Source organism: Equus caballus, chromosome 25 (genome assembly GCF_041296265.1).
Source record: "Equus caballus isolate H_3958 breed thoroughbred chromosome 25, TB-T2T, whole genome shotgun sequence".
NCBI classification, from domain to species: Eukaryota; Metazoa; Chordata; class Mammalia; order Perissodactyla; family Equidae; genus Equus; species Equus caballus.
The window spans coordinates 36,453,065-36,471,918 of NC_091708.1; the positions used below are offsets into that span (position 1 = coordinate 36,453,065).

Below are 18,854 nucleotides of genomic sequence, written 5' to 3' on the forward strand. Positions count from 1 at the left end.
ATGTCACCAGCCGCATGCAGACCCCTCCCCCCCGCAGAGCCCCGCCCCCGGGCCTCATTACACACTGCGCTGCGCAGTCCGGCCCGGGGTCTGGGCTGGGGTGGGCCAGGGCCCTGCCTCTGCCAGCAGGACCACCATTCAGGCTCCGTCTCAGGGAGCTGAGGAGGCCAGGGCGAAGCAGAGCAAAAGCAGAGAAAAGGCTTTGTTCTTTGTGGGCAGGTCATTAAGGGGAGCTGGAGCCCCTCTGCCAGCCCCTCCCCTCCAACAAAGGAACAAAACAGCAGCTATTTTTAGATTTGTGTCAACCTCTCCCTCAGACCCTGGGGTGGGGAGTCCCGTGAGAGAGCCATTTGTGAGGGCTCTAATGAGCGGCAGCAGCCGCGCAGCCCAGCTCTCCAGGCAGCTGTCCCCCATCTCTGCCAGGGGAGGAGCGAGCCCCGGATGCTCCCGAGACAAAGAGGAGGCCGAGACAATGAGAACAATGGCTGGGCTCCCGGGATGCCTGCTTCTCGGGGAGCACCCCCTACTCTTTGGAAGAAGGTCCCATTGGGCACAGGCATGGCGTCAGGACATTCCCTCCTTTGTTGAACCCACAGACACCTCACAGGCCCGATTTCCCGAAGGAGCCGACCTGAGAAGACGACTTGCCTGGAAGCACATGGGCTCTTTCTAGGACACAAACCTCATAGGATGGGCAGCTTTGGAATCATCCAGACCTAAAAACGAGTCTCAGCTCTGCCCCTCACAGCTGCGTGGCCTCGGGCCTCAGTCTCCTCACCTGGAAAATGGGGACGATAATTCTCACCTCCCAGGATTGTCATGAGGAGTCTGGGAGATAAGAACTGGGCACATAGTAGGTCCTCAACCAGCCCAGGAGCCCCGGACTATGTGAGCTCCTCGCAGAGCAAGGGCCTTGTCTTGTTCAAAGCTGGGCTGGAAAACCCATCACACTGTGTGGCATGCGGTAGGTGCTCAATAAACTTTGTTGAGGAGGTTACTGAAGGGTCCTTACCAGCCCTCTGCCCTATAGGCTTCCCCTAACTTGAGTCACCCTCTTCCTAAGCCCTGCTCCTAGTGTCCCCCCGGAAAGAAATATGCCCGGCCCCTGGTCCGCGGGAGAGTCAGCCTCGCAGGGCCGGGAGCCCCGTGCTGCAATGACAGGGCCTGGCCACCAGGGGGCGCAGCCTCTTAAGGTTTCCGCACCAGCCCGAGTCCTTCCAGCCGCTCAGGGGCCTGGAGGGCTGGAGACGGTACCGCCCACCAGGCGGAGGACCTGTCCACCCTCTCAGGCCAATATCGTGGGGCCGCTCTCCTTCTCCTTAAGTGCCGTGGAGCAGCAGCGTTACAACCCAGCCTGTCATCTCGCAATGGTTAGAAAGAAGCACTCCTTCAGGTCCGACCTGCCGCTCCCACTTTCCAGTGTCCTGTCCTCACAGACTATGGAGACCCATTGTTCCCCAATACTTGCCCCCAAAACTGTTCCCTGTTCTGTCACCCTTGTCCCCAGTCAGAGAAGCCTAGGCCATCAGAGCCAGAGGGTCCTCGAGTTGATCTGAGTATCTCTCACTCCATTTTACAGATGGGAAAGCTGAGGCCTAGGGAACAGAATCGTTGTCTCGGGGTGCACAGTGAGGAGGTAGCTGGGCCAAGACCAAAACATCGATCCCCTTTTTCGTCTTGTGCCATCTCACGCATGAACTGTTTTACTGTTGTTCTAGGAGAAGGAAAAAAAAGAGGAGGAAAAGGATCTTTGAGACCCTCTTATTCCGTTCTACATCTCTGGCCTTCCTCTGTACCTGCATGATTTCATAGAATCCTCTATCCAACCCCTTGAATAGGAAGTTATCTCCATTTGTGGATGAGGAAAGGGAGGCCTGGTGAGGCTGCCCGAAGTTTCACAGCTAAGAAACAGCAGCACTGGTATTTGTCCCCAGGACTGTCAGATTCCAACCCACATTCTTTCTGTAGCATTAGGTTGAATCATATAAAATTGCCTTTCCCATAGATCAAAGTTTTTCCAATATTTGGTATGCTTAAGCTTAATACTATGCCAAGGAGACTCCCTTATCTTGAAGGACGGAGCCACTATGTGGAATATGCTGGGGGCAGTGGGGAAGGGGGGGAAGATTTCTTTGGGAGCAAAACACCCCAAGGTGATGGCTGTTGCTAGAGAGATTGTCCCCTCCAAGCCCAAAGCCCAGAGCGGGGTTCTGGAATGGCCAGATGGCTCTAGAGGCCCGAGTTCAAGGACTTCTGGCTGCGGAGGTGTCATGCACTTTGTGCAAGAGGAGATTCGAGGGAGGGTCTTGAGGGCAGATGTGGCTTCTCCGGCTATGTCAGGGAGGCCCTTGGAAGAGAGACAAACCCACATGGTACAAATTTAGAATGTCACAGAATGCCATGGACTATCATGGCTAGAAGGCCATAGAGTGCTGTTGAATGTCAAGGAATGTCGTAAAATGCTCTGGAATGTCAAAGACTGTCACAGGACATCGTGAATTCTTGCAAATGTCATAAATTGTTGTAAATGTCAGAAGCTGTCATAGAACGCTGTAGATGGTTGTAAATGTCATCGAATGTCAAGGACCACCTTCCAGTGTCATCAGAGAATGCTGTAGATGGCTGTAAATGTCACGGAATGACTTAGAACACTGTCCCAAACCATGGTAGGCTGTTATAGAATGTCAGCATCACAGAATGTCATGGAAAGTCGGAGCCAGTTGGAAGGGACTTTGGGGCTCTTCCAGGTCCAGCTGCTCATTTCGCAGATGGGAAAACTGAGGCCCAGAGAGGAGAAGGGCCTTGTGTAATGAAGCTCACGCCAACAGTCATTAGCAGATGCATATTCAGCATCTGGGTCTCTGGACTCCCAGCCCAAGCAGCCTCCCTTGGCTGAGGCTCGTGGGGACTAATTAACCCTGTGATGGAAACAGTAGTGCCCCAGTGGGTATTCAGCTAAACTCCCAATTCGGGCTGGCACTAGCCCTATGCCAGGAAGGGGAATTAACTCCGCATGTAGGGCTTTCTGGCCTGGAAAGCAAAATAATGAGTTCTTTGCACAGAAACCAACAGCAGTCCTGCCTTGCAACAGAGAGGGGGTGAGTGTGTTGCGGGATCCCTCAGAGGCCTCTCCCGGGACCTGTGCCAGAAAAGGTGCCCCCAGGCTGTCCCGGGAGCCACTCCTTGCACAGCCAAGGACTCAGAGGTGCCCAGTCTTGTAGACAACTCTTGGCAGAGGCCCTGGGGCCTAGGAGGCTGGGTGTGGATCTGAGAGGTGGGGGAACAAGAGAGGGACCCTGGGAGGGTCTTTCCAGCCAGATGTCAGGCAGGCAGGAAGGACATTCCTTTGGCTAAGCTGATTGCAGTGAGTGGAATGGAAGTTAACAATAAGGACCCAAAGAGTCCGTTTGCTGTCTTGGCAGGTTTCTGGATAAGGAGTCACAGACGCGAGCAAGATGGCAAGATGAAAGTGTCTTCAGGAGGTGGTCTTCCTTGGCCTCTGTACCCAACAGGAGACTCGATCCAGGAGAAGACACTCCCCTCCTTTTGTCCCCAAGCCCCAAGTTCCTCCCCTCTCTCTCCCCCACTCTTCTTCCCCATGTAACGATCCCCACCCAGCACTAGCCTGTCCCTCTCCCGCCTCTTGGGCAGGCCCCATCGTCCTGCGAACCACCCTACAGTTTCTCTGATCCACACAAATGAACAGAGCTCCACAGCTTCCGGCCCTAAAAGGGGAAGTGAAACGGGGAGATCCCAGGGGTCTGCCCACAGCCTCGTGGATGCAGAATCCCCTTCCCCTGGCTGCTGGTCTAGGGACCTTTCCAGGTTCGGAGCCCAGAGCCAACCCAGGGTGTCCCCAGCCGTGAGGGGAGAGTTGGCAGCAGCACTGAGCCGGCTTGCTGGGGAGGGTCCCTCTGGCAGGCTCCAGGGCTGGTCCCAGCAGACCACAGCCACCATCCCAGCTGAGCGGGGGTGGGGTTGGGGGGCGGGGATGAGGACAGGGACAACTTTCCCCTCAGGGCTGGGCTGGCAGTGATTCAGAGTGTTGGGCACCTGCCCTCTTAGCAAAGCCTTCCCCTCTCTCTGGAAGTTTGCTCCCTGCAGCTGTAAAAATAACAAGGTCCCAGCTGAACCTGGTGGCAGAGCTAAGGTCAGGAAGGGACACAAAGAAAGAAAGTGCAGGAGGAAGAAGAGATGAAGGGGCTCAGGCAGGGCAGGCCATGGTCCTGGGTGGTCTGAGGGTAGTCAGGAACCAAGCAGGACCATAGGGGAGAAGTGGGGTTGGCCCCTCTCTTGTCCATATTAATGAAGCTTTTCTAGCAGTGCATGCCCACTTGTGTTGCTGGAGACTGTACGTTTGTGTGTGGACACGTGCTCAGGTGTGTGTTCTCGCCCCATGGGGTTCTGTGTATGCTTGCATGATGGGTGTCTGTGGGCATTCTGCATGTTCTAGTGTAGACATGAGTGTGAATCTGGATGTGTTTCCATGTGAGTGGGTGTGACCGTGTGTGCACGTGTGTGTACCTTAATATGAAGATGGTGGTCTCAGCATCGGCTGTAAGAGGATCTGGTTTAGAAGACAGCGGGGAGTAGCGTTTAAGAGCTCTGCCTAGACTCAGAAAGATCTGGGTTCAAATCCTGCTGGTGGCATCTTGAGCAGTGATTTAGCCTCTCTGAATTTTAGTCTTTCCATCTGAAAAATGGGGACAATACTAGTAGCACCCTCTCAGGATTACCATGAAGTTCTAGTGAGACAGTGGATGGAAAAGGGCTTTGTGAATATAAAAGGCTGACAAGGCGTGGGACGGACAGGTGACACGGGATTGCCGCGAGATCTGAGGCTAAGCATGGTAATGATACACAAATCACATGTGAGCTCGTGTCAGGAATAAGGCGATAATAGAAGGAGGCGCCAGGTCCTCTGTGTACAAGTTGGGGACAGGATTTACTGATGTGCCAGCGTCAGGTACATTCCCTACCCCTTCCTCTGCCCTCCATCCACCATTTGCCAATTTCCCAGATCTTGAGTTGTGAAGAATCAGAAGAATGGGTACAGGAGACAGAATCAGAGAGAAGAGAAGGAAAGAGAGAGGAGAGAGGCTAAGGTGGTCTACGTGATAAAGAACTGGGAAGAAGGGAGAAGAAGGAGAGAAAAACAGAAACGGAGGGGCTGGTGGGGCTCGGGTGTGTGAAAGGCGTTGGAGCAGGTGCAGGTGTGAGCCCCGGGGGAGGAGGGGCTTGTGAGCAGGGATGCTGTGAGTTCCAACCTGGATCCCTTTTAATGTTCTTCTTGAAACTCAGGTAAAGGCTGGGATTCTTAACACCCTATTTGATGGGTGTATTTTGTGTCTTTGAATGTGATCCTGTGCCAAGACTGGACCATTTGCGGCCACCACTTGTCATCTAATCAGCTATGTCCAAGGAAGCTGGTCTGCCTGTGGGCGGGAGAGCAGTCTGGAGAGAAGGAGGTCACTGTGAGCAAGGCAGATCCCTCCAAAAGTTGTCTTCCAGTGAGGGGCATTCCCAGCCCCTGGGGCCAGGGCTTCCTCCCTGGGCAGGTGCTGCTCCATCCCCCCAGGGAGGCAGACAGAAAGGCTCGAGAGGATCTCGGTCGGGGCCCTGGGCGGAGAGCCACTTGGGATTCCCAACCTCAAGCTGGGTGTGGCTCATCTGCGCGTGGTCTCTGCCTCAAAGAGCTTGTAGTCTTGTAGAGGAGACAGAAACCGTAACTCCATGAGCCATGGGAGAGTAACAATGAAGCCCTTACAAGACAGGGGTGGAGGGGAGTGTTGGCTAATCCACCTGGGCAGAGAAGGGGAGCCACAAAAGTAGTGACCTTCGACTTGAGTCTTGAGGTCTGAGCCAGAGAGTGCCAAGTGTTCTACAGGCAGGAACAGTGTGTACAGAGGGGAGGGGATGTGAGGAGCCTGGTACGTAAGACAATCGGCAAGGGAATGAAGCTTGGGATGTAAGAGGGAGACTCCAGAGCAGGAGGGCGGGGGTGAAGATGAGTGAGGGACAGAACACCAGAGGCTGTACCAGGGGGCCCTGGAATTCTGGAGTGAAGATTATATCTTGAAGCAATGAGGAGCCTTGGAGGGCTGTGGAAGGTTTTAATCAGGGGATAATGGGATTGAGATGGCATTTTAGAAAGATTACTCAGCCTGCTGGGGGGGCCCAGGAGGGGAGATGGCAGGCAGGAAGGGCAGTCTGCGAAGCAATAATAGTGAAATCATTGAGCTTTATGTGTCTTATTTCGTTTTACCCTCTCCACTGCCCAAGGTAAGATGAGCATCCCCACCTTATAGATGAAGAAACCGGGACTCAAGAGATGAAATGAGTGTCCTAAGGTCACACAGCTTGCAACCCAGACCTGTCCAATGTCAGAGCCCTCAGTCTCAGCCTCCCAACCCTGGTAAAGTGCAGCAGCTCTGGATCCAGGCTGCTTGGGTTCGAGGCCCACCTTCACCAAAGCATATGACAACTGACATAATGTGGCAACTGACATTAAGAGCTCCGGGCCTCAGTGTCCTCATCTGTAAAGTGTGTTAATGATAGCATCCACCTCCTGGGGTTGTGAGAATGAAATGAGTTGACGTGTGCAAAGTGTCTGGCACCGTGTGTGGCACGCAGTGAGCATTCATCATGTCAGTGTCCTAGGGGAGCATTTGTTGTCCATCACAGAGCCACAGCAGGGAGCCGCCCAGCTGAGTGGTGAGGGCTGGGCAGGGAAAGCAGCTCAAGCTGGAGAGATGGAGAGGGTGGAGCTGGTGGGACAGGGGGAGGAGGATGATGAAGGAGGAGTCAAAGATGTGTCCTGACTGTCCTTGGGGGTCTCGGAGGGTGGCAGTGCTGTTCACTCAATCGGGGGACTGGAGGACGAGCAGGTTCAGGGGAGGATGATGAGCTCGGCCTGGGGATGGTGAGTCTGCAGCTCATGTAAGCAGCCCCACCCAGGTCCCCACCTGCCTCTGCAACCTGGGAGGACACCCATGAGCTTCCTCCTGGCCTGACCCTCACTCGGACAAAGGCCTACTCTGAGCTGAGTCTCCTAGGAGAGCTCCATGTCCCTGGCACTCTAGGGACAGATGGGTGTCACCAAGGCCACCCAGAGGCTGTGCTCCCGCCAGATCCCAGGTCCCTCGATCCAGTCTCAGAGACACTTCCAGGCTCCTGCTCACCTCCCTGCAGTACCCATGCTGAGTGGGTCTCGAACCCCTGCAAGGCCAGGTGCACTTAGAGACTGAGGTCTTTTCCATGTGTGACTCCAATGTCCTTCCCTGAGTCAACATGAATACCACGACCAGAACGGTAAGATCTTCTTTAGAAATGTAGGATGTCCTGCTAATATGTCATTTTGGGAGTATTGGAGGTGCCAAAACCTTTTCGGTGTTTTAGAAAGAAAGGATGTATTAGTGAAACTGGCCGAACATAAGCCTCTTTCTTCTGAGCACTCTATTATAAATGCCATTAAAACTAAAAAAAAAAAAAATAGGGCAAAATGTACCAAACAGGAGTCCCTGTGGGTGGGGTTGGGTAATTTAGGGATTAAGGACTCACTTTTGAATTCAGACAGCCCTGCTTGTGAATTCCTTCTTTTTTTTTCTCCCGCAAGTCCCAGAACATAGTCATATATCCTAGTTGTGGGTCATTCTGGTTCTTCTATGTGGGATGCCACCACAGCACGGCTTGATGAGCAGTGCCATGTCCACACCAAGGATCTGAACTGGTGAAGCCTGGGCCGCTGAAGCAGAGCGCGAACTTAACCACTTGGCCACAGGGCCGGCCCCTGTTTGTGAATTCCTGCTTAGTCTTTCCACATGCCGAACTTCAGGCGAGTTATTTTCACCTGCTGGAGGCTCAGTTTGTTTTTCCTCTAAATGGGCATGGAAAGTCTGGGGTGTTTTCTGACCCCACAACGGATTCTCCAATTCCCCAGACACCAACAGTTCATTTCCGATGCTATCTACCCAGAATTAGCGTCAAATCCCACCATTTAAAGAGCTCAGTTCCACCAGACTGCCCCCTCGTCAGATGCCAGTTGCAAGTCCTGTGTCATCTATTCTTCTGACCAACTGGCTATAAATTAGGGGTCCCAAAACCCCTTCCTCAAGTTCAGTAATTTGCTAGAACAGCTCACAGAACTCAGGAAAATACTTTACTTGTGTTTGCTGGTTTATTATGAAGGATACAGCTCAAGAATAGCCAAATGGCAGAGATGCATTGGGCGAGGTATGGGGTTGGGAGGTGGCCCAGAGCTTCCATGCCCTCTCCGGATGCACCAGTTCCTGGCACCTTGAAGCTCAGGGGCAGTGTCCACATGAGGAGTAAAGAAGCCAATGCTGAGGATGAGGCCCAGAGCGCATGCTCATGAACAGGGGCCACTGTGAAATGCTGGGGGCTGGATGTGCTTGCTGGGACCACACAGTCAGCTGAAGGAAGGACAGGAGGGCAGGGCTAGTCGGGGGCAGGTGGCATGGGGTTGGCATGGAGACCATATGTGCTTTATTCTCTTTTTTCCCCTAAAATCAAATCGTCTTTAAATAAATAAAAGCAACATTTATTTAAATAATTCATTGGAAACAAAAAGATTCACTGAAGATAGTACAGAAAGGAGAAAGACAAGCAAAGTCAGGATGAGCCCACGTCCAGATATTAACTACTGACAATATTTTGGTGTGTTTTCCTCCATAATTATTTCTCTTACTGTATCTACCTACCTATCTACCTACCTACCTACCTACCATCTATATATCTACTATTTATCTACCAACCTACTTAGCCAGCCCTGGTGGTCTAGTGGTTAAGATGTGGCACTCTCACCACTGCAGCCTCCTTTCGTTTCCCAGACAGGGAACCACACCACCGATCTATCAGTTGTCATATTGTGGCGGATGCGTGTTGCTGTGATGCCAAAAGCTATGCCACCGGGATTTCAAATACCAGCGGGGTCAGCCACGGTGGACAGGTTTCAGCAGAGTCTTCCAGACTGAAATAGACTAGGAAGAAGGACATGGACACTCACTTCCAAGAAAGTTGGCCATGAAAACCCTGTGAATAGCAGCAGAGCATTGTCTGATAGAGCCCAGAAGGTGAGAGGATGACGCAAAAGACTAGGCAGGGTTCCTTCCTCTCTGCTGTCTTCAGGATCACTAGGAGTCGGAGTCGACTCGACAGCACTAACAACACATCTATCTACTTGTCCATCTATTCATCCGTCTCTCTCCCTCCAAAAAATGGCATCATAATATATTTGACATTTTTTTCAACCTGTCTTTTCACACAACGATGTAATGATATGTGTGAGCATTTACCATTTTATTTAACATTCTTCTGTAACACCTTCCCCTATTTTGGGGGAAATACGGATTTTTGTTTAAACTTTTTTATTATAAAATAGAACAGAGACAGAAGCCACGCAACACAAAAGTACAGCTTAATTAATTGTAATAAACAAACTCCCTGCGATCACCACCTGGTTCCATAAAGAGAACCTGGCCAGCTCCCAGATGACTCCCTTGCCCTGCCCATCACAATGGCTTCCTCCTCCAAAATAACCCCCATCCTGATTTCGTGTCAATCACTCCTTTGCATTTCTTTGTAGTTTTATGATGCAAGGGGACATACTTAGACACTATAGTTTAGTTGGCCATTAAAAAAATGTTCAATGTCATTTAAGTTCTTTTAATCTACAGGTTCCCCTCCATCCTGTTCTTTTCCTCAAAATCTATCTGTGAAGGAATGCTGGTCGTTTGGCCTGTGGAGTTTCCCACCATCTGGATTTTGTCCAGTGCAGTTCACTATGTCATCTGTCGTCTGTACTTCCTGCAAATTGGCTTATTTTTAATGGACGTAACATGATTAGTAACCAATGCCTTTTGATTGCCCCAATTTTTTTGAATTGCCATAATAAACATCACTGAGATGAACATCCTTATATATACCCTTTTGTGTGCTTGTGGCTACCTTGTTCAGATGGGGCTGTGGCCCTCCCCGACCCCAACCTCCCTCAGTCGGGAGCTCACTTTCAGGTCAACCTGTCCAGCCCTTTGGTGAGGTATCAGCAGCCTCAGCCCACCTCCAGGCAGGACTATAACTGGTCAAGCTGCTGCCCAGAGCCCCATGACCTCACACCCTGTGTCCCACCCACATCTGAGTTTCATTCACTCTGTGCCACCTAGAGACCCTTCACATGTGGTCCAGCTTCTGGTCCTTCCCCTCAGCTCATATATCTGAGGTCCCAGCAGCTTTGGGAATGAGCCTGCCCGAAATACAACATGTATCTTTTTCTTAGTATGTGGCTGAGGTATTTACATAGTGGAAAAAATGCAATTTAGCCAATGCTCTTTGTAGCCCACACCATATCTGCTTGACCTACCTTTAATTTCAACTGCAGCTGTGGTGTCCACTTAGGGTTTTTCCAGGGCAGCTGGGAAGTCTAAGGGAGTTAACCATCCTGTGGTCAACTTTCAACCAATGGTGGGGGGTAGGGAGAGCCAATGGACAAATGTCTCTGTCTACTGTCCTTAGAGAGACAATTTTCAGGTGTATTCTACACTTTTCCTAGAAAGTCCACAGCAGGCTGACCATCACTTGCCCAGTCCAATGCACACCCTTCTCTTTCTCATTCTTTCTCCCTTGCTCCCGTCTCCTGGTATTACCTCATGCTTAAACTTCCAGTCCCCACGTCATTGTCTGAGGTTCTGTTTTGGGGGCAACCCAACCTAAGACATTTGAGTAGTATTTTGTGAAGTCACAGCCTGGTGACTGGGCCAACCAGAATTCTCTGGAAGTAGGCAGCTTGAGAACCTGCACCAAAGGGGCAGACACTCAATGGACCTCTATAGTAAGGACAATCTCCTGTGCTTGGGAAACAGGCTGCAAATTGGGTGCCCACCTTCTGCCCACCTGAACAGATTTGAAGCTTCTGGAAAAAAAGACTTGTCATTTCTCTGAGAATATAGCAGTATGTTTAATTTGCCTGTCCCAAGTGATGGCACATAAAATTGCCATGTGGAGACCTGAGCTAGAGGAGAGAGACCAAGGCAAGGTACCTGTGAGTCTACCAGGAATAAGTGGCCAGAGGAGAGTGACCTTACAAGGTGAAGCTTAGTGACATTTGTCTTTTTTATGATTTTTATATTACTTTCTTCATTTTTGAACTAGATTTTTTTTTCAAGTTTCTTTGACAGAAAAGAGTTGTTAATTTAAACCTAAAAGATCTCATTTGATCAATAAAACTCTCTAAAAAGTCAATGAAGGGGCTGGCCCAGTCATGTAGTGGTTAAGTTTGCACACTCTGCTTCAGCGGCCTGGGGTTCATGGGTTCAAATCCCTGGTATAGACCTACACACCACACTGCTCATTGAGCCATGCTGTGGTGGCATCCCACATACAAAATAGAAGAAGACTGGTGCAAATGTTGGCTCAGGGCCAATCTTTCTCGCCAAAAAAAAAGTCAATGGAAAAATGAGCTAAAGACCTGAAAAATAAATCACAGTAAAATAAAGATGAACGGCCAACAAAAAAATGAAAACATATTCATCCTTTCTAGTGAACAGAAAAATGCAGATTAAAATGACAAAATACCACCTTTTGCCTATCAATCTGGCAAAGACTTTTAAGATGTATAAAATTCATCTTAAGACATCCTAGACAGTGTGACAGACTGCTATTTATTCCCTCAAACACAGTCTTTCTTTCTTCCATCATTGCAGAGTCTTAGGTGGGCATATGGATACCCAGCGAGAGCCTATATTTCCCAGGCTCTTTTGCAGCTAGGTATGTCTAGGTATGACATGTGACTAAATTCTTGCCAATGGAAGTGCTAGAAGTGATGTGATTTTAATTTCATTTGTAATGCAAATCAATGTCCCAGCAGGGAAGAGATGGCATCCTCAAACGGCTAAATCGAGGAGAGCTAAATATAGGGACAATTTACAGCAGCATGGGCTGTGTGTAATAAAGAATTTGGCTGGCCTTTGTCTCTGGTTCCTGGGAGATAACTACCAAATCCTTGGAATTTCCTGAGTGATAAGAGTGTCTTTATTATCCACGATGAGCTCCTCAGACCACACCTGGTATTTATGCTAACAAGGTGACTCATGGTGGGCCCCTGGATAGTTTATGTTAATGAGATGACTCAGGATGGAGGCTGACCATGCTAGAAAGTCCAACCACGTGCAGTAGAGAGTTGAGAAATTAGTATCCATGAGCCAGGAAGAGTCTGTCCACTTAAATTTAGTCAATGTCCACATGATTCTTTCTCACTTGCCTTTCCCAGCACCTGAATTTTGTTCTGATTTCCTGTCTCTGAATCCTGCCTCATCTTCAGTCTGACCTAGGTGTGCTTCAGGTTGATAGCATTGTATTCTGCTGCCCCTCCCCTCCTTCACTTATGATTTGCAAGTTGCTCTACTCAGCTTCTCTGATTCCGACTCCCATAATTAGTTGGGTTCAAGTCTTGTTAGATCCTATCTCATAACAAACACCAGCACTTTCCTTTAAAAGTTATTTATTTCCAAACTGTTCTTTTCTCATCCTTTAGCATAGTCTGAGCCCTGTTTATTTACAAGGTGCATCTCTGGAAGCTATGGGAAATTCCATGTGAACAATGGTGGCAAGGTGGGAATTGACAGGATCCAAGGACCCACAGGGAAATGCAGACCAATTTTCAGCACCAAGGAGAGCTCTGAGAGATCTGTACTCCAGGACAATCACCTGCTGACACAAGTCTTTTATTCTGGCAAGCTCATGAATACCCCTATAGGTCACATCCACAAGGATGGTCACCCACCTGGGGTGTCAAATGGTTTCACCTTTTATGCTAAGTATGATGGATGGGTAGTGGCTGCCCCAAGTGCTCTATGGGAGAGAACTGTGAAAGCTTGTATAGATTCAACAGGAAATTGTTCCAAGATTGATTAATGATGTCTGCCATAGATGGAAAATTAATAAGCCATGGGATGTTTGCTATGCATTTGCCAATTCTAGTCTAGCCCTTAGGGTACATACAGAAATTTATACATTTTGCCATATTTGTCTATCTTTTCCTTTTAGGTTTACTGTTTGCTTTTCTTTTTTGTTTTTTGATGGAGGTTTTCCTGCCATGAGATTAAAAAAATATTATTTTAGAAGACGTAACACTTATAAATATCTATACACGCAACACAGGAGCACCATAGTACATAAAGCAATTATCAACAAACCTAAAAGGAGATACTAATAACAACACAATACTAGTAGAGGACCTCAACACTCCACTCACATCAATGGATAGATCATCCAGACAGAAAATCAACAAGGAAACAGTGGAATTAAATTAAAAGCTAGACCAGTTGGACTTAATAGATACATGATCATCTCAATAGATGCAGAGAAAGCATTTGACAAAATCCAACAGCCATTTATGATAAAAACCCTTAACAAAATGGGGATAGAAGGAAATTACCTCAACATGATAAAGGCCATATATGACTAACCAACATCATATTCAATGGGCAAAAACTGAAGACCATCCCTCTGAGAACAGGAGCAAGACAAAGATGCCCACTCTCACCACTCTTATTCAACAGAGTACTAGAAGTTTTGGCCAGAGCAATTAGGCAAGAGAAAGGAGTAAAAGGAATCCAAATAGGGAGTGAAGAAGTGAAACTCTTCCTGTTTGCAGACGACACGATCTTATATACTAAAAACCCTAAAGAATTCATTGGAAAACTATTAGAAATAATTAAAGACTACAGTAAAGTTGCAGGGTAGAAAATCAACTTACAAAAATCAGCTGCATTTCTGTACTCTAATAACGAACTTACAGAAAGAGAACTCAAGAATACAATCCCACTTATAGTCGCAACAAAAAGAATAAAGTATCTAGGAATAAATTTACCCAAGGAGGTGAAGGATTTACACAACGCAAACTATAAGACATTATTGAAAGAAATAGGTGATGACATAAAGAGATGGAAAGAGATTCCACGCACATGGATGGGAAGAATAAACACAGTTAAAATGTCCATACTACCCAAAGCAATCTCCAGATTCAGTACAATCCCAATCAGAATCCCAATGACGTTCTTTACGGAAATAGAACAAAGAATCCTAATATTCATTTGGGGCAACCTCAAACCCCAAATTGCTAAAGCAATACTGAGAAAAAAGAACAAAGCTAGAGGCCTCACAATCCCTGACTTCAAAATGTACTACAAAGCCATAGCAATCAAAACAGCATGATACTGGTATAGACACAGGCACACAGATTGATGGAACAGAACTGAAAGCCCAGAAATAAAATCGCACATATACAGACAGCTAATCTTCGGCAAAGGTGCCAAGAACATACAATGGAGAACAGATAGTCTCTTCAACAAATGGTGTTGGGAAAACTGGACAGCCACCTGCAAAAGAATGAAAGTAGACCATTATCTCATGCTATACACATAAATAAACATAAAATGGATCAAAGACTTGATGATAAGCTCTGAAACCATAAAACTCCTGGAAGATAATGTGAGTAGTACACTCTTTGACATTGACCTTAAAAGGATCTTTTCAAATACCATGTCTTCTCAGACAAGGGAAACAAAAGAAAAAATAAACAAGTGGGACTTCATCAGACTAAACAGCTTCTGCAAGGCAAAAGAAACTAGGATCAAAACAAAAAGACAACCCACCAATTGGGAGAAAATTTTTGCAAATTGTGTACCCGACAAGGGGTTAATCTCCATAATACATAAGGAACTCACACAACTGAACAACAAAAAAACGAAAAATGAGCAGAGGATATGAACAGACATTTTTCCAAAGAAGATATACAGATGACCAATAAACACATGAAAAGATGTTCAATATCACTAATCATCAGGGAAATGCAAATCAAAACTACACTAAGATACCACCTTACACCTGTTAAAATGGCTATAATCACTAAGACTAAAAATAACAAATGTTCGAGAGGGTGTGGAGAAAAGGGAACCCTCATACACTACTGGTGAGAATGCAAACTGGTTCAGCCACTAAGAAAAAAAGCATGGAGATTCCTCAAGAAACTAAAAATAGAACTACCATATGACCCAGCTATCCCACTACTGGGTATCTACCCAAACAACTTAAAATCAACAATCCAAAGTAACATATGTACCCCTATGTTCATTGCAGCACTATTAACAATAACCAAGACACAGAAACAATCCAAGTGCCCATCGACCAATGATTGGATAAAGAAGGTATGGTACATATATATATACAGCAGAATACTACTCAGTCATTAAAAAAACAAGACAAAATCATCCCATTTGAAACAACCTGGATGGACCTGGAGGGTATTATGCTAAGCGAAATAAGCCAGACTGAGAAAGACAAACACCATATGATTTCACTCATACATGGAATATAAACAAACACATGGGCAAAGAAAACAGTTCAGTGGTTACCAGGGGCAGAGGGGTACAGGGTGGGCACAGGGGGTGAAAGGGAGCACTTATGTGGTGACAGACGAGCAATAATGTACAACTGAAATTTCACAATGGTGTAAACTATTATGAACTCAATTAAAAAATATTCTTTTACTTTTTCTTCTAAAACTTCATAATCATTTTTTTAATCCCATGTGTTTCATTGGCCCATTCATACCTTCCCTCATTGATACCATAATGTTTTAATAATAATAACTTTGTGTTTGGATAGCTTGTGGTGACGGTCTCCATTAGTGTTCTCTTTTTAAAGTTTCTTGGCTATCCTTGTAGATGTTTCCTCCTCCGATAAACTTTAACATCAGCTTGAAAAATTCCATTAGAATTTTAATTGAGATCACGTTGAGTTTGTGAGCTAATTTGGGGAAAACAGCTTTTTCGTGATATAAAGTCTTCCCTTTCAGGAATGCTACGTCTTTGAGTCTTTAATTATGTCGATAAAGTTGTGTACTTTTCTTCATGGAGACTGTACACATTTCTTAAGTTTATTCCTCAGTGCTTTACACCTTTTGAAACTATTTTGAGAGTGGGGTTTTCCCTGTGAAATATTGTAATTGGATAGTACTAATGGCTCAGAAAGCTATTGATTTTTGTATGTTGTTCCTATATCCAGCCTCTTTACTGAATTGTCTTAGTGGTTTTTTATAATAGTTTTCCATTATTGTCCTCTTGGGTTTTCTACTCTTATTGTCTTCAAAGAGTGATAGCTGGTCTTCTTTTCAATATCAATATCTAACCATCAATCTATCTTACGTTTTATGCCTTTCAAGGTAAGTTTCAGGCATCAGTACACTTCATCCTTAAGCACTTTGGCATGCTATCCTTAATTAGTATTCAATATTTGTTTATGATTCTTTTTTCTTTTTTCCCTGCTGGGAAAGATTTGCCCTGAGCTAACATCTGTTGCCAATCTTCCTCTCTCTCTCTTTTTTTCCTCCTCAAAGTCCCAGTACATAGTTGTATATCCTAGTTGTAAGTCCTTCTAGTTCCTCTATGTGAGCCGCTGCCACAGCATGGCTGCTGACAGATGAGTGGTGTGGTTCCGTGCCCAGGAATGAACCCAGGCCACTGAGGGGGAGCTTGCAGACCTTTAACCTCTAGGCCATCAGGGTGGCTCTATGATTCTTTTTTCTTTTGAATATTATACTGCTTCACGTGCAGTGTAAGGATCATACAACAGTGTACTTCTAATTCCTCTCTCCCATTCATTATGCTATTTTGCCATGTATTTTACTTTTTCAGATGCTGTGAACACACAATACATTGAATTTTATATTTACCTTAATTTATGCTATTTTCATCATTCTTCATCGCTTAGTGTAGATCCAAGCTCTTGTCTAGTATCATATTCCTTCCAGCTAAAAAACGCCTTTTAACGTATTTTTAGTGTGGATCTGCTGGTCATGGATTTTCTCAGTGTTTGTCTAAAAAAGTTTTGATTTTTCCTAAATTTTTGAAAGATATTCTTACTAGGTAGATAATTCTGGGTAGGTTTTATTTTGTTTCAAAACTTTAATAATATCATTCTAAGGGCTTTTGGCTTATGTAGTTTCTGCAAGAACTCAGCTATAATCCCCATCTTTGCTCTTCTGTATGTAATATGCCATTTATCTCTGGCTGCCCATAAGATTTAAGATTTTTCTCTTCATCTTTAATTTTCAGCAGTGTCAACAAGATGTAACTCTCTCTTTTAAGAAAGTGTATCCTCCTTGGTCTGCTCTCAGCTTCTTGAATCTCTGGTTTGGTGTTTTTCATTAATTTTGGGAAATTCCCAGTTGTTATCTTTTCAATATTTCTTCTGACCTGGTTTTTCTCTCTCCTACTTCTGAAATCTCAGTTAGCGGGTATTAGACCATCTGATATTGTCCCACAACTGCAGGTCTTTTTTTTTTTTTTTAAAGATTGGCACCTGAGCTAACAACTGTTGTCAATCTTCTTTTCTTTTTTCTCTTTCTCCTTTTTCTCCCCAAATCCCCTCAGTACATGGTTGTATATTCTAGTTGTGGGTCCTTCTAGTTGTGTCACGTGGGACTCCACCTCAACGTGGCCTGACGAGTGGTGCCCTGTCTGCGCCCAGGATCCAAATGGGTGAAACCCTGGGCTGCCGCAGCAGAGTGCACAAACTTAACCATTAGGCCACGGGGCCGGCCCCCAACTGCAGGTCTTAAGTCAGTCCTTTTACTATTTTCTGAAGGAAGCAAGAATCTCACAGCATTTTCACTCTATTTACCACTTCCTGATCTTTGTGGTTTTGTTATCACATATTCTACTTTTACATGTTTTATAAGCTCCACAGTACATTTGCATCATTCTTGCTATAAACAGTTTTTACTCTTATATTTATCTATTTTCTTCCTTCTTTCCTGCATTTCCATGCACCCACGTGGGCTCATTTTCCTAATCTGAGAAAGTCTTTAGTCTGAAATTTTTCGTTTAGTATTTCTTGTAGCACAAATATGCTGGAAACAAATTTTTCGACCTTCGTTTATTTTGTTTGTTTGTTCACTTTGTGTATTTGAAATGGCATTATTTCACCTTCGGTTTTGAAAGCTATTTTTGTTGTGTACAGCATTCTATGTTGCCAGATTTTTTTCTTTCTACACTTTCATTCCATTATCTTCTGGCTTCTGTGGTTTGCATTGAAAAGTCAGCTATAAGTCTCACTGTAATTCCTGTGAAGGTGATGTGGTAATGTGTCTTTTCCCTCCCTGTGTCTCTTTGCCCTTTTAAGATGATCTCTATCTGTTGCTTTCAACACTTCGTCTATAATGCCCTTGATGTGTTTTTCCTTATTTTCATCTGTTTGCAGTTTGCTGAACTTCTTGTATTTGGGGGTTACAGTAGTCCCCCCTTACCTGCAGTTTTACTATCCATGGTTTCTGCTACCTATAGTTAACTGTAGCCCAAAAATATTAAGTGGAAAATTCCAGAAATAAATAATTCATAAGTCTTAAGTTGTGCATCATTCTGAATAGTGTTATGAAATCTTGTGCCATCCCATTCCATCCCAACTGGGATGTGAATCATGCCTTTGTCCATGATTCCACGTTGTATATGCTACCCACCCATTAGCCCGTTAATTAGGAAAAAACATAGCAAATATGGGTTTTGGTTCTATCTGCAGATTCTGGCATCCACTGGAGGTCTTGGAACATATCCCCTGTGGATAAGGGGGATGACTGTACTGCCTTTCCACAACTTTGAAGAGTTCTCAGGCATTATCTCTCTAAATATATTTTCTACCTCATCTATTCTCTCTTTCTTGAACTGCAATTACACAATAATAATAGACACAAGAGAGGAAGACATTCTGTTTTCATTGTATCCCATATGTCTTTGTTTCTTTTCTGTATGTCGCATTCTTTTGCCTTTTTCCATGCTTCTGAC

The 18,854-nt window shown here is 45.9% G+C and overlaps 1 long non-coding RNA gene across 1 annotated transcript; it reads left to right on the top strand.

The window, feature by feature from the left end:
* The first annotated feature begins 35 nt into the window (after positions 1–35).
* Positions 36–4,327, top strand: LOC138920719 (uncharacterized). Its single transcript, XR_011432415.1, has 3 exons — positions 36–964; positions 3,423–3,850; positions 4,020–4,327. It is a non-coding gene; the product is annotated as an uncharacterized lncRNA (long non-coding RNA).
* The last annotated feature ends 14,527 nt before the right edge of the window (positions 4,328–18,854 follow it).